Consider the following 15,365-nt stretch of genomic DNA (forward strand, 5'->3'; position numbering starts at 1 on the left):
GGCCATTCAGTGCAGTTAGTTTGTGGATACATTTGGTGTCATTTAATTTATTTATTTATTTATTTATTTATTTATTTATTTTTTTGTTATTCTGTTTTATGAGATTTTTGTATTTAATTGTCCGGTTAAGGTATAACAGTGGTGATCGGAATTAGTCCTTTGCTGATTTATTTTTTACTTAATTAATAAATTATTTTTGATAATTTTTATACTATTTATCTAGTTTTATAATCTTAAGCGCACACACCCTATTTTCCATTTCTGAGTATATAACTCATCAAGTCGCTAGAGTGGGTGTGTAGCTGCTACTCTTCTTTTTTATTCATTTACTGATTTATTTGTGGCGTTATCACTGCATGTACCGTTTTCTAAAAGTAAAATGAATTACTTAGTGTTATCTATCATTGGTGATCCTGTCTGGTTTTCTTGTTTACATTAGTCGCATTCCTTAGCTCAGACTTGAATGAATAGAGTTACAGAGAGAAGTAAAAATGTGTCTGTCTTTACATTCTGTTACAAAATGGAGTCACCCCTGTTCTGATGGTGACTTACAGTATATAGGTTTAATTTCTGTCTTAACACAAAATGTCTGTCAGTATAAATATACCGACAAGGTCCACATGATGGTGACTACCGTCACAGGATGTAAAACATTAATTATAAAGAATGTCTAGAAAATCTGAATTTGTTTCCTTTGTGTACCACAGAGGGGATATGATAGCACCATACAAATATATACAGATTCAGTGCAAACCGCTATGTACTAACCTAGGAATATGTATAACAGGCAGAAGGTCACCCATTAAGACTGGACAAAATGTGTTTTTTACTTGCAGTAAAGGATAGGTTTCTTTACAGTAAGAACAATAGAGGTAGTTTTATCAGATTCTATAGCTATTTTTTTAAAAAGGCTTAGATGCGTTTTTTTCAAAAACTTCATATATAATACATAATATTAAAGGAAATGTATATTGATACGTGTGTCAACAGGTTGTTGATCCAAGGAGAAATCGGATTGCCATTATAGAGTCAAAAAGGATTTGTTTCACCTTTTTGTGGCATAATTGTAGATTATGCTAGCTTTAGTGTACCTATAATCTTAATTTTATTAATGACAGGAGGCGAGTATTTGCTTTAGTCTCTCTTTACTAGAACTCCACAGCAGCACAGAAAAACAACCAATCAGAAAAAAGTTAGGTACTATAAAACCCCCTTCCCATTGCATCATTTCCTCTTTCAAGCTGCGACAAAACAGAACAAAGGCAGAAAAAATAATGGGAAGCAACGAAGTCCAGATACGAAGAATACAGCAATGCCCAACGTCTGAGAAGAACTGTCAACCAGATAGCGTTGATGGACTGAAAATAAATAAGTCAATGTCCACCATCCACGAAGAAGCGCCACACCAGATAGCGCTGAAGGACTGGAAACTGAAACAAGAGAAAAACAGAATCGAACAGGTTGATTATCCAATGAAATGTATTTTGAATAAACTTGTAGATACCCAATGTAGCAAACAAAATTACCTTAATATGTAGATATCCCAACCCTACTTATGAAAAACAGACATAAGGACAGGTGACAGGTAGCAGAAACAACAAGCAGAGTTGTATACGTACCTGATTAATCCAAACTATAAAATTAAAGGGAGGGATAAGAACGGGTGGGAAATACTCGCCTCCTGTCATTAATAAAATTAAGATTATAGGTACACTAAAGCTAGCATAATCTACAATTTTATAACATGACAGGAGGCTTCGTATTTGCTGTTTTAACGCTCAGTCAACAAATTCCACGCTGTTTGTTTTGCTGGTACCCCTTCTCTGAGCAACCCGAGCAATCCCAAATGGACTTTCCAACTGCGATAGAAGACAAGACACAGCAACCGATGGAGATGCCAGTTGATGAAGTATCCCAAAAACTGAAAAAACATCCTCCGCTGATAAATCCAATGTACGTGGGGTCGCGACCTGTTACCTACCAGCCGGTCCATGAGCTGGCAAACTGACCTATTAGCCATTTCCCTGCAGTTATAAAATGTCGAAGGTCATTTGCGGACTTAGGGCCGCGATAAGACACTGCCACCATGTCTCAACTCTTGATGTATAAGGTTGCTCCACCGATCGTGCCAGAGGCACCCGGCAATGTGGCCCTCCTGGCCTACCCGGTGAGATGTCTCCTCCGAGAATAAATTTATAATGCGGGCAAGAGTGTGGTCAAACTAGCCGTATCCTAAGTGATTCCAATATTCCAAGCGAACTGTGTAATCCTCGGACGGGTAGAGGAAAGACTCCAAAAGGACATCCATTCAGGGTTCCGAACTGAACTTGTGTGGAGGAACGGTTGTCGACTATTCTGTGAGTAGCGAATCCCAGGAATAATTAAAGTGATGGGAAGTGCCAACCGGAGTGCAGATTTCCATCCAGATATGTCCTCTTCTAAGAGTGAAAGATGTCTGAGTAGGAGTTGGGGCACACCAGGTACTCCCATAAAGCCTTGTAGGTCTCCATGACAGTAGTTGAAAAGTAGGTTAGCGCAAATCCAGACAAAACGGCTCCCGTGAGGAAGAAATAGAGTATAGACGGAGGACCCCCATCTCTGAACCCTGATCACCAGGTATGCGTTCCGAGGAGAAGGGGCAGTCCTGCCATCTCATCCCAAGATCGTAATGAGCGGGGAACTCAATACAACCGAGGTTACCGGTCTTACCATGTGATCCATGCGAACGGTTTACCTTCAGATCGGATAATAGGCCTTCCTTAATCTTGTTACTCGAGCAAGGCAGTGCCCCTTTGCTCCATGAAGGTCTCCGTATCTCCTGCCACCTAAATATGGGAGAAACTGTCTGCGCAGTTGTTCGCAATGGTCTGGATATCCAAAAACAGAAAGCAATCCTCTGTTTTATATGGTGCAGAATACACCAAAACCTGCACTCACGTAATACCTGAGGTCCATCCGTTAGCCGTATCCTCTCCAGGAGTGTGTGTAAATAAGTGGGAGACTCCCCGTTATACCTCTGTGAGAATGTCTCGCGTGGGTTAGAGTGGGCCGGATCCAGTAGATCCATTACAGGAGATAGAATAGAGGGATCCAGTCTAAATATGTATATCTTGCACGACCAGGCAGTCCTCTATAACAAAATCCGTATCCGGCTCCGTATCTGAGAGGGGATCGCTCTCTGTTCCCAAAGAGAAAATATTCTCGGATCGAAGTGATGGAGGGTCGCACCCTCCTGTGATCCCAACTAGAGTCCCTAGAGACTCAGGGTGACCAACTGCAGGGCACACCAAATACTAGTATCAGCATAAGGCTGATGGCAATCTACAGAACAACGATGGGAAAACGATCAACTGACCGTCCGGATCCCGTGCGCGCGCGCACGCGGTCAAGGCTAACCGTTGGTAGTCTGAGGAAAGCTGGAGATGTTCTCCGCAATCCACGAGTGCCCGGGATGTCGGAGGAGGTCAAGTCAGGCCTCACGACGACCCGAGCGAAAGGAAAAGGAAGTCACGAAAGAAAAAAAAAAAAACAACAACGTAAAAACGCAAATTCTTTCTCAGCTAGAAGGCAAAAAGCAGGCCGGAAGGTAAGACAAGTAAGCCCCACTGAACAGGGTCAGGAACTAATCTTACGCATGAAATAACTACCGATACCTATATGGATACCGGGAGGCAGATACAGAGTTAGTTGTTAAAGACAAGGAAAACACTGCATACTCCTGTAGGTGTCTGAGCGCCGGTCCTTGCCTGTGCAAAGTTCTCCTTGGAGATGTGTGTCCGGAGTCTTCATACGAAACCCTGCCCTTCAGGCATGAGGTTTAGGGCCTTCACCCTTCCCACCATATTCAGATGGCCGTACATTGGTGTCCTCTTGGATAGCATGGCAATGGTACTTGTCTGGACACCTGCCTATTTCCATGTCACTTGTGGGCACTGGTTTTTCCTCAGTGATATTCCCCCAGGCCTGCGGCCAAAAGGGGTTCGGCTCCAATAGAGCAGGCCCGTCAGAAGGGCACAGGCCCAGCAGGCCAAATGAATGGACACAGAATAGTTGGCCAAGCAAACAGGCACGGACATAGCAGGAAAAAAAAGGGGGTAAGGTTAGCGCTAATAATATATTGAACAGGCAGCGACCTTTAGAGGGTAACCCTCTAACCCTCTATATAAGAGATACACAGTAAAGAAAGAAAAAGGTTGCGCCAAGAATAAAATAAATAAATAAAGATAAAAATTAAAACAACAATAAAAATATAAAAAATTAAAATAGGTAAAATACAGAATAGTTGGTAAGTTCCAATGGGTGTCTAGAGATAAGATAGGTATAGTCACTAATTCCGCTGTGGGGGTAGGTTCTCTTGTTGTAGTAGTTCCCACCGTCTCGTAATATGGAAGACACAAGGTGAAAGGACTAATCGTGCGGAGTGTATACACTTAATGTGACAGTATTGAAAATATATATGTTACACTCACATTTACACTCACATTTGGGTGAGCGGTGAAACACGTTAAATGGTTATTTATATTGTGTTATTTTAAAATAAATGATTTTTGGTTAGACAATTGTACCACTATCATTTTATATACACTATTATCACTATTTATTTTATTTTATTTTTTCCTGGCATTTTTATTCTACATATCCTGAAGTGGGGATTATACCACTAACGCTATTTCCAAAGTGCAGTGTGACCTGCACTTTACTTGAGAGTATATTTTATCTTATTTTATTCACCACCTTTTAATATCATCGGAGAGCACTATCTGCTGTTTTTATCTCCCTCTTCTCCTGAGAGTTGGACGTACCCCTTGGAGGACAAGCACCAATATATCCCATAAGCGGGGATTATACCGCTATATGCCTACAATCCCTGAGCTGGCTATAGCTCACCCAAATGTGAGTGTAACATATATATTTTCAATACTGTCACATTAAGTGTATACACTCCGCACGACTAGTCCTTTCACCTTGTGTCTTCCATATTACAAGACGGTGGGAACTACTACAAGAGAACCTACCCCCACAGCGGAATTAGTGACTATACCTATCTTATCTCCAGACACCCATTGGAACTTACCAACTATTCTGTATTTTACCTATTTTCATTTTTTATATTTTTATTGTTGTTTTAATTTTTATCTTTATTTATTTTATTCTTGGCGCAACCTTTTTCTTTCTTTACGGACATAGCAGGCCCTTAAAATAGGCACCGACATAGTAAGCCAATAAATGGGGCACAGACATAGCAGGCCGTTTCAATGGGCACAGACATAGCAGGCTGTTTCAATGGGCACAGAAATAGCAGGCCGTTTCAATGGGCACAGACATAGCAGGCCGTTTCAATGGGCACAGACAGAGCAGGCCGTTCTAATGGGCACAGACATAGCAGGCCGTTCTAATGGGCACAGACATAGCAGGCCGTTCTAGTGGGCACAGACATAGCAGGCCGTTCTAATGGGGCACAGACATAGCAGGCCGTTCTAATGGGCACAGACATAGCAGGCCAATCAATGGGGCACAGACATAGCAGGCCAATCAATGGGGCACAGACATAGCAGGCCAATCCTGGGTTTCATATTAAATGAGTAATGGGGACCTCTGAGTTTGGCAGAGTCACCTAAATGGCTGTAAATCCTCCGGGTATCCTGTGACCTAGGACCCTTAGACACTAATCTTAGACAGCGTACTACTGTGTGAATAAACCGTAACCGGGACTGGCGGTCCCTAAGTGCCCGCAGGCAACATAGAGGTAAAACCCGTTATATTGGGTTTAAGCTGGATATGTTCCAGTGATATAGTGTCCATAAAATCAAGCTCTGCTGAGCAATACCTTCTTTAAAGTACAAATTGTAATGTACATGTACATACAGATCTGTATGATATATCTTATCTTTATAGTAGGTCATCATCATCATCGTACCGCCTGAAGGGTATAGTACTCATGGTCTCTTCAGGAGGTCTCTTCAACTCAATGAATCTTCCCAAGAAGCCTGATAAGATAGAATAGTATCGGCATAGACAGGACTGACATCTACCGTCAGTGAAACTCACAGCAATCCGTGATATCTATAGCACTAAGACTCACAGCAAGCCGTGCTATATACACTGACATAGAACTCACAGAAATCTGTGATATATACATAGTCATAGAACCCACAGTAATCTGTGATATATATATACACACTGGCCTAGAACTCACAGGAATCTGAGAACTCACAGTAATCAGTGATGTATACATATACATAGCCATAGAACCCACAGTAGTCTGTGATATAAATATACATATGGAAACTCACAGTAATCTGTGATATATCTACCTGAAACTCACATAAATCTGTGACATTTACACATGGCAAACTACCAGTAATCTGTATAAATAAACACATGGAAAACTATCAGTAATCTGTAAAAATAAACACATGGCAAACTACCAGTAATCTGTGCAAATAAACACATGGAAAACTACCAGTAATCTGTGCAAATAAACACATGGAAAAACTACCAGTAATCTGTATAAATAAACACAATGAAAACTACTAGTAATCTGTAGAAATAAACACATGGAAAACTACCAGTAATCTGTATAACTAAACAGATGGTAAACTACCAGTAATCATATAAATAAACACATGGCAAACTATCAGTAATCTGTATAACTAAACAGATGGTAAACTACCAGTAATCTGTATAAATAAACACATGGTAAACTACCAGTAATCTGTATAAATAAACACATGGCAAACTATCCGTAATCTGTATAAATAAACACATGGCAAACTACCAGTAATCTGTATAAATAAACACATGGCAAACTACCAGTAATCTGTATAAATAAACACATGGTAAACTACCAGTAATCTGTATAAATAAACACATGGCAAACTATCAGTAATCTGTATAAATAAACACATGGCAAACTACCAGTAATCTGTATAACTAAACACATGGCAAACTACCAGTAATCTGTATAAATAAACACATGGTAAACTACCAGTAATCTGTATACATAAACACATGGCAAACTACCAGTAATCTGTATACATAAACACATGGCAAACTACCAGTAATATGTATAAATAAACACATCGTAAACTACCAGTAATCTGTATAAATAAACACATGGCAAACTATCAGTAATCTGTATAAATAAACACATAGCAAACTATCAGTAATCTGTATAAATAAACACATGAAAAACTATCAGTAATGTAAAGGAAACATTCCCCAAAGAAAATAAAAGAGCCAGAAAGGCACATAAATCTCACAACCAAGCATAGTTCATAACAATCATAAATAAATCACACTAAATCCCAAAGCCACCCACTAGAAGCAGGAGGCAGTGGTACTCTGACCTGTACTGATGCAGCAAAGAAAGAGGGAATGATGCAATGGGAAGGGGGTTTTATAGAACCTAACTTTTTTCTGATTGGTTGTTTTTCTGTGCTGCTGTGGAGTTCTAGTAAAGAGAGACTAAAGCAAATACGAAGCCTCCTGTCATGTTATAAAATTGGAAAATTGGAAATGGCTGCAAAGTGTTTGTTTGTTTATTTGTTTTTTGCTTTGCCGTCATTTGGTCAACAGCACTGGCGGAACTACCATGGTTTGCCCGTCACTCCAGGGGGCCCGGCCGCCCTGTAGACCCCTGCGACCCCCTATGACCAGTTGCCCGCCGCCATGTGTTGCGGCCCGAGCCTGCGCGGAGCCGCATTGAAGAGGTCCATTGGGTGGTTCATGCTGTTAGGGCCACCCGATGGCAATGAATATCCAGGGGGGCCCTGTCAGTGCTGCAGCACTTTAACAGCACAACCGGGTCCCCTGTGATGACTTTAGACGCTGGGAGGAAGTGACTGCCCCAGTCACTCCTCCCAGCTATCAGAGAGAACCACGCGGGAGGAAGGAGAGGGAGTCAGAGTGGGAACTCTGACTCCCATCAGCCTGAACCATCACTAGACCCCAGGGAAAGTCACCCTCCTGCACCTAAAATGTAGGAAAGAGAAGGGTGACTTAAACATTTTGCATGTGTGTGTGTTAGTGTATGCATGTCTCTGTATGTATGTTTGTGTGTCTGTATGTATATTTCTCTGTATGTGTGTGTGTGTGTGTGCATGTATGTCTGTGTATGTATGTATGTGCCTGAAGAAGTGGTTTTATCAGAGTCCATACAGATGTTCAAACAGCAACTAGATGCAAACTTGCAAAAACAGAATATTCAAGGATATAATTTTTCAATGTAGGGTAATAACTGCTTGAGCCAAGGATAAATCTGACTGCCATTCTGGGGTCAAGAAGGATTTTTTTTCCTAGCTTGTTGCAAAATTGAAAGTGCTTCAAACTGTTTTTTTTTTTTTTGCCTTCTTTTGGATCAACAGCAGAAAACAAATGTGAGGAAGGCTGAACTTGATGGACGCAAGTCTCTTTTCAGCTATGTAACTATGTGTGTCTGTATGTGTGTCTGTGTGTATGTGTGTCTCTGTATATGTGTGTGTCTATGTGTGTCAGCATCTGTGTGTGGGGAGGGGGGTGGACATATAGAGAGAGGGGAGAAGTAGACATATGAGGGGGGATTAGACGTATGGGGGGAAGTAGACGTATGGGGGAGGTTTCTGCTCTGCTCCAGTCCTCCCATCCCACCACCTGCTCCCTAGATCCAATTCCCTTGCATCTCATCCGTACTCTGTCTTCTTCTCTTTCTCCACCTCTAACTAAAATTATCAATCTCTCTCTCTCTCCTCTGGTATATTTCCATCGCCCTTCAAACATGCAACTGTAACCCCAATTCGTCCTATCTCGCTACTGCCTTTTGCATCCAAGATCCTTGAAAGAATTGTGTATGCGAGATTGACTTCCTTGAGTCCAACTCTCTGCTAGACCCGCTTCAGTCTGGTTTCCACGCTAAGCACTCTGTGGAAACGGCACTGACCAAAGTATCCAATGATCTACTCGCTGCAAAATCTCATGGTCACTCTATCCTAATTCTCCTTGACCTGTCTGCGGCTTTTGACACTGTTGATCATCAACAGCTTCTTCTCATCCTCTGCAATATCGGTCTACAAGATATTGCTCTCTCCTGGTGCTCCTCCTACCTCTCTCAGCGCTCTTTCAGTTTTTCTTTCTCTGGCTCTGCTTCTTCTCCCCAACTCCTCTCTGTTGGTGTCCCCCAAGGTTCAGTCCTTGGTCCCCTACTGTTCTCCATCTATACTGCCTCCCTTGGTAAACTCATTAGCTCCTTTGGCTTCCAATATCATTTCTATGCAGATGACACGCAAATCTACCTGTCCTCTCCTGATCTCTCCCCGTCCCTCTTGACAAGTGTATCTGACTGCCTCTCTGATATTTCTAACTGGATGGCTGCCCACTTCCTTAAACTTGACCAAAACTGAAATTCTGGTCTTTCCTCCCTCAAGTGTTGTTACTCCTGTGTCTTTCTCCCTCCCAGTCAACGGTGCTACCATCAGCTCCACCATGCAGGCCTGCTGCCTAGGTGTTCTCTTTGTGGGGATATTTATGGGATAATAATAGTAAACAGAGAGAATTACCCACTAATTTAATTCTCAGATCCCTAATCGTTATCGTTATAAGTGAAATGTATAACCATATACCGGTAATTAAAAATCACAAATTGTTAAAAAAAAATAGATATTTATTTCTTAACAATTTAAATAATAATGATGAGTAACATGCATGATAATAATCAATGGAATTCGAGTATAACATGAATATGTAATACAATATGGCAATAATAATTAATATGCAGTATATAAACAATATGCAATACAATAGGCAATTTACTTCCTGGTTAGTACAGCATAGACTCCATTAGCTGTCAAGACTGATTTACGACCCTTTCTTTACAGCTAAGGAAACAAAGTTTTAAGGAGACAGAGCATTCCTTAGAGCTGCAGTAAAACTTTCTGGCAGAAGTAACCCTTTCAATGCTGGTTAGACCTCCTAAGTAGTTAAGATCTACTCTCGTGTGATTTTAAATAAAAATTTAATATTTAAAAGTCAGTAACCATTTCCTTGATTTTATCCAATGAGAGAAATCTACTATGTTATATAAGCAAAATTTGTCTAACAGATATTTTATCTTATATTATAGCCAATCAATACAGCTGGATAAATGGTCATGATATGCTAACGTGATATTAATCACACAAATACATTAATGATTATATTGATCCCAGCTGCAGATGGGATGCTATAACCATATATATATTCTTTAATAATTAAGATTTCTAAATATGAAATCAAACATGATTTATCCAGTCATATATCATGCTATTAATTTTAATTAATTTAAATTAATTAATTAAATGCCTGTATATTTACCAGTTATGTAGATATTTTCTCATCAGATATTCTCCGGTAGCTAAGTGGTTCTCTGCATGGAGTGTAAGAGTTTCTTGGTTACTCTGATCACCCGATTCTGCCTGGACCTCTCTGAATCCCCAGAGTGTCGTAATGTCTCTCTCTTCAATCTTTGAATCTTTCTGAATCTCCCTCTCTTCCCTTGTCTTAACTCTTTAAAGGGAAAAATTCCTTAGGTGATAGCCAATCACAAATGTGGGGTGTGGTTCCCTTCTAGGTAACCAATTTAATATTCAGACTCTAGATGGCAGTATTGTTCCACTACACATACCTATCCAGGAAAGAGTTAACTTTTCCTGGTGGCTATTTTTGACGTCATTTACGTTATCTTTATGTTTGCCCTAACTCAAATCTTCTGTCAGATCAAAGGGATTTCTTCGGACTTATCCAGACTATGCGTCTCCATTTTCTGTAGTAATTCCTAAAATTGATAGTTTGTGAACTAAGTTTCACCTTAAACTATAATGGGACGTTGTACAATATCGAAAGTAAAATTTAATTGTTTAATCTCCTCTGTCACCTAAGTCTGGGAATAGAATTTATTATATTCCATTATTAATTAGACAGTCTGTCTACCGCCATTCTCAATGTCTTATCTATTTGGTTTGTTTATATACACATTCCATTCAGCTCTGGCTAAACGGTCAGCAATAGAGAAAGGAAAGAAATGTTGTGTCTTTGTTAACTTGAGAATAACAAAATGGAGTCTGGTCTGTTTAGCAATGACTTCAGAATATACACTTTGTATTTCTATCATAGCACAAATGTCTGCCGATATAAATACCCTGACATAACCCCCCTTTAGTGGATATCATAGCCAAGTAATTTAGCTTATGAGTAGGCACTATGGAAGTCACAAGACATATTGAGCAATCACATCATTTCTAACATAGGCTCATGCGTGGAATGAACATCTTTGTATATTTTTGTACCTGTAAGTGTTTTGAACTTTATGCTTAGTACAATCAACCATAATAACATCATTATCATAACACACCCAATAACAATTTTAACATGGATGAACCAGTCAACACGATCCATAAGGTCAGTATCTAACTCAGAGTATTTAAATGTGTCCACAGAAATTTTATCTTTCTTGATTGACATTTGGATAGTGTGGTTGGGCTTATGGTCCAGCAAGAACCTTAGATTAGGATCTAGAGGGATATCTAGATTCTGGAAGGGATCCACCATCTCAATAGCACTTTCGAGGACGTCAGTGTACACTGGGTATAGCGTAACGTCACCGATGGTGATACGAGAGTCGTGGGGTACCTTGATCAATGATACAGGTGCTGGTAAGGCAATTACTTTATTCGTCACCTGGTCCCTGCGAAAAACACTCATGTTTTTAAGACACGTGCTTACCAACCATTTATCTTTTACTAAGATAGCATGTACTAACGCATTACTGTCGGTTTTTGACATAGTCACTTGACATGTTTCAGAGCCATGTTTAAGGTACTCGATCCCACACAAAGCATTGGTAGAATCGTACACAAAAGGTTTTCCATCACATTGGAAATTATTGTCTTTGAATTTCTCACAGTCATTCAAAATGGGTATTGAATACCAATCTGGTATCCACGGTTGAAAAGCCAAAACGTCTGGGGTTTGGACTTTTACATGGATATTGTCCTTCCATGTACCAACGTTGTAAATTGTTTTCATTTGAAAAATGTTTTTGGGAGTTACATATGGTATGGCCAATAAAAAGCAAATCTCCATACGTTCCGGGTCAATTAAGAGAGGTATAGCGCTCCCCATCTCAAAGGCCAGATTTAATTGCATAGGCTCAATTGTTTCTCCATCCACATTGGCAAGCATCGCATGAACAACATCCTTGGATACAAAATACAGAGGTATGCGTCCCCCTGCCAATTCGATCATTCCAGTTTGTACTTCGTCGAGAAAAGCAAGTGTGTGGAACAATATCGGGTCATGCAGAAATAAAAGTTCACGCTTAAATAAGTCATGACTTTGGTGCAACTCAGTGGATTTGGCAATTAACTCCGAATGCAAATTTGTTGTAACAACTGTGTCTTCCACAATAGTTAACACGTCTTGGAGAAGTGTTCTTTGCTGTTTTATCACCTGATGAATATCGTTAATGTGCTGCTTTAGCGCATAGATTTCCATATCCAGCTTTTGGACAGTAATAGAGTTGGCTGCAGACATTCCAGTTGCGACAACTGCACCAACAGTGGCACAAACTAATGCAACAATTATAGCGGTGAGGAACCTTTTGGGTCGGTTGCTCATCGAAATAGAACTGGATACAAATGGTTTCCGGGCTTGCTCCAAGATGTTTCGCACACGGTCCTGTGCTCTTTGGAGGTGCATCTGGTACCAAGTCTGTAACTCAGGAAGCTGCATCGATGAAATGTTGTACGCCTTCTCGATGGAAATCTTGGGGTCCAAGCTGACGAACACACGTTGGGTAAGGATCCTCTTCTCTGTCAAGATGAACCCTGGTGTCTCTTGAATCAGGATGCCGGAGGATGGTCCCATCTCTGCGATCGGGTCGGTCCGTAGCTCTTGGCACAGGAGCAGTACGATCCAGAAACACGCCACATCCTTCTTGGACATTTTTCGACAGTCACGGATCAGGAACTGGTTTCAGACTTATCTACTAATGATTCAAGGTTTGTTAAGTATACAAACTTATAACAGTATGACATCACTTGGCCTAGGACAACACATTATTACATTCATCACATATGTATTCTCTCTAATTCTGTTTTTATAACTTCATCCTTCACTACATTTATTACTGACTCCTCAGCAATATGCCTATAGCAGTTACACTAGCTAGTAACCTGCTTAGAAAATTTAGTTATTGGATGGCAAGGAAATGGTTAATGACATGAACGTACATGAGATCATGGCACATCACAACATTGCACATCATACTATACCACGTGAATCAAGCATTCATCCAGGTTAGTCGTTCACCCTTCTGCATCCGAATCCACACCTATAATCCTTAATTGAGATTTAGCATGACAAGCACGCAACTGGTTAATGTGAACCCACTTTTCAATAAAATCGCCATCCTTAGGAATTTTTATTTTGTACGCTACTGGGGAAATTTTGTCAATGATGACATATGGCCCTTTCCAAGAAGGTAATAATTTCTTTTCCTTGACTTGATTTCGCGCAAAATTATACAGATAGACTTGATCTGTTATCTCATATTCCTTTTTCGTGGTTTTTAAATCGTAATAGGTCTTAACCCCTGTCGCTGCTTTTTCTAGATTCTTTTGGGCAAAAGTAAACGCATGCTGTAAATGCTTGCGCAAATCTTCGATATACTGATGCGTAGTGGCAGCATTGATCAAATTATGATCCGAAGTACGATATAGTAAATGCTGTGGTAAAACCATCTTTCTTCCTGTCATCAATTCAAAAGGTGACAATTTGGTAGCAGTGCTAGGTGTAACTCTAATCGCCATTAAAACTAGGGGCAATTTAATGTCCCAGTCTTTACCAGACTCCTTAACGTACTTTTTCAGAATATTAACGATAGACTGGTTATATCGCTCTACCCCCCGCTAGACGCAGCGCGGTATGCAATATGTAGCTTTCGTTTAACACCTAGAATGTTCCACATCTTAGCCATTACTTCGCTGGTAAAATGACTACCTCTGTCTGACTCAATTCTTTGAGGCAGACCGAACCTGGAAAAGACATGGTTAATCAACAAAGTGGCGCACACGGTACTCGTGTTCTCTTTACAAGGCAAACATTCTATCCACTTTGTGTACATACATGTAACTGTTAACATGTATTTGTTACCTCTTGAAGATCTTGTTACAGGACCTATAAAGTCAATTTGAATATCAGACCAGGGTAATGACACCCCCCTCTTCTGAAGTGGTGCACGATGGGTTGGACCATGGGGTTGATATTGCGGACAAATCAAGCATCCCTGACAGTATGTCTTAACATCTCTTAACATGTGTGGCCAATATGCATAATCACGCAATATCTCATATGTGATCTTATCACCACGATGCCCAGATGTAGGTGCATCATGTGCGTGTTGGAGCATTAACCCTCGGTATACAGTTGGGACTACCCATTGTTGAATACCATGTTTAGAAGTTCTGACCAGCAACCCATCCATGATACTAAATTGGACTTTATATCTCATCGAGATTCGTAAATCTTCATTATCTTTGCAATCCTCATCTGTGATGGGATTTGCAGTAGGGTCTTCTATATGTTTATAGAATATACCTATGACAGGATCGTTCTTCTGACCAGTAATCAGGTCCTCACTAGGAGCCTCGTGACTCCATTGCACGACATTTAAGTCGTCATTATCTCTAGCCTGTCGTCTAGTTATGGCTTCAACGTGAATTGAACCCATCAGATCATCAATGTTTAGTGTTTCACCATTGATGGCTGCTTGTTTTGCCAGTGAATCGGCTAAGTCATTACCATCCTTGTCAATACCTTCTATCTTAGAATGGCCTTTGGTTTTCTTCCAATATATGGTCAAACCATGTTCCTTAACCAACTCATCGATTTTACAAAACAATTTCCCATGTTTAGCAGGTTTGTTATTGCTTTTCAGCATTTGGTTACGTTTCCAGCTAGGCAGATATTCAACGAAACTGTTGCGAACATAGTTGGAATCAGTTATGATAACAAATTCTTTGATACTATGTTCTATTGCCATTTGAATGGTCTTATATACTGCACAGAGTTCGGCTATCTGACTGCTTTTGGGACCAATATTGTATCCTATAGATACATTGGGATAATCACCTATCCAGGCGATTCCGATACCTGCAACTAACTTCCGTTCAGCACCAGCGACGTGGTGATATGAACAACCATCAATGTATACCCACGGTAGTGGTCGACAGTATTCCTCGTCATAAACTTTATAAGGGGAAAGCAATTGCTCTTCTAGGAAGTCATCTCCGGTGTCCTTATCATCCAGAGATGGAGCAGTACAGTCATGTAATTCTGCTAAACCTTGGGCAACT

General features: G+C 40.4%; 1 protein-coding gene across 1 annotated transcript in view; it reads left to right on the plus strand.

Moving 5' to 3' along the window:
* Positions 1 to 15,365, plus strand: part of PGBD5 (piggyBac transposable element derived 5) — a 483,316-nt gene that overhangs the window by 71,337 nt on the left and 396,614 nt on the right. The window lies entirely within an intron of this gene.

This window comes from Pelobates fuscus, chromosome 2, assembly GCF_036172605.1.
Source record: "Pelobates fuscus isolate aPelFus1 chromosome 2, aPelFus1.pri, whole genome shotgun sequence".
Taxonomy (NCBI): Eukaryota; Metazoa; Chordata; class Amphibia; order Anura; family Pelobatidae; genus Pelobates; species Pelobates fuscus.